The following is a 1,866-nucleotide window of genomic DNA, read 5'->3' as shown; positions in this document are numbered from 1 at the left end:
TTAGAATTGTGTCATGTAATGGAAATTCTAAAGTGGATGTCCTTTAGCTATTTCCAACTCAGCATGTCCCCAACCCACCCATTACTTTCCCCATTTTCCACAGACCCCCTGGTTCTCAACTTTCTTACTTCTTTAAGAGTACTATTATCCTTGCAGTCACCAGATTCATAGCTTCACTGCTATCCTTTTCATGTCACTCTTATCTTTGTCCCCACGTTTAATCAGTTTTCACAGAGAGTTCTTTCTATCACCACAGTTTCTCCTACATTTGTCCCTTTAACTTCATTTACTCAGCCACCACTCTGGTTCTGACACTTGTCACTTACTCTCTAGAATAGTACAGTATCTTGTAATTGGTGTCGCTGTCCCAAGTCTCTCCCCTCTTTAATCCATTGATCACATTTCTGCCAAAGTGGCTTTCCTAAAACACAAAATTGAGCGTGTCACTCCCCCACTCATTAAACCTCAGAGGGCTCACTAATTCTCATAGAATCAAATAGAAACTCTCATTTTTGATTTTTAAATGCTTTTGAAAGAGGACCTAATCCTTATTTCCAGCCATAGTGCACATTAATCTTCTCTCCCTTAATCCAATCTAGTGTCTAGCTAACATAACCTTGGTGCCGTTCTTCATGTTGTTGTTCAGTTGTTTCAATCATATTTGAGTCTGCATGACCCCATTTGGGGTTTTCGTTACCATTTACATCTCCAGCTCATTTTACAGACGAAGAACTGAAGCAAAAAGGGGTGACTTGCCCAGGGCCGCAGAGATCGTAAGTATCTGAGATTGTATTTGAACTCACAAAGATGATTCTTCCTGATTCCCAGCTCAGTGCTCCATCCACTGAGATACCTTCTTTCCTCTTATTCAGCCTTCCATCTACCATCTTTGTGCTTTTGTCCCACCTATTCAAAAGGCTGAAATTAAGGACTGTTTTTCCATCTATCTTCGAATCCGTAGCCCGTAGCATAGTGATTTAGCTACTTTAGGACCTTAGTAAATGCTTGCTTATTCATTTTTTTGTGGTTAGCCTTTGAGTGATCACTTACTCTATAAGCCATAAAAGTCACTGGAAACATCATTGTACCCCCAGTTTATGGCCTAAGATTGCCTGAAATGCTCAGTTTCTCTGTTTTTTGCTTCCTGAATTTCACCATTAAAGAGACAATTTTGTTGGATGTGCTCTTTTTTCTTTTAACACTTAGTTGAGATCAAGTACTAGAAAGAGTGTTTTGCTTGAATATTATAGAGAAAGGGTATGTGATTTTGGAACTGGCTACACCACAAAGAAAGCTAGTCCTGAGTGCATCGAATGAGAATTTGCAGGAAGGGGAGACTAAATTGAATGCTCAGTGGGTAGCAAGGGAGCAACATGAAGGACCTGTACACCAAAACTTAGTAAAGAATATAAAGATGGAGGAGCTTACCTGAAACAATCTTCACATTCCTTTTAATTTTTGGCATACTTGGCTGGATTTTCATACCCAAGAACCTCCTTAAAATCATAGCTGGAAGGTGTAACAGCCTCTTTCCCTTTGCTAACATAGTTTTTAATATTTCTGGACATTTAAGATTTGTTTTGTCACAGTTTTTTCTAATCTTGGACACAAAGTCAGTGATGCATCTGCATTTTGATAACAAAAAAAGTAGAAAAGTATACCTCTTATTTTATTCATTTCTTCAATCCATTGCTTGAAATAGACTATTTGTTCTCCATTCAGGCACCTATAGACTTATGTAGAGATGGACGGAGCTTTCAAAAGTGTTGGATATTCATATACCCAATGCTGCCGTGCAGTCAACAAAAACTTTTCATTTCCTTTCTTCTGATTTCTGGGCCTGGTAGGATCCAACTATATTCTCAG

This window comes from Vombatus ursinus, unplaced genomic scaffold (assembly GCF_900497805.2).
Source record: "Vombatus ursinus unplaced genomic scaffold, bare-nosed wombat genome assembly UNPS02015119.1, whole genome shotgun sequence".
NCBI classification, from domain to species: Eukaryota; Metazoa; Chordata; class Mammalia; order Diprotodontia; family Vombatidae; genus Vombatus; species Vombatus ursinus.
This window is presented reverse-complemented; position numbering follows the sequence as displayed.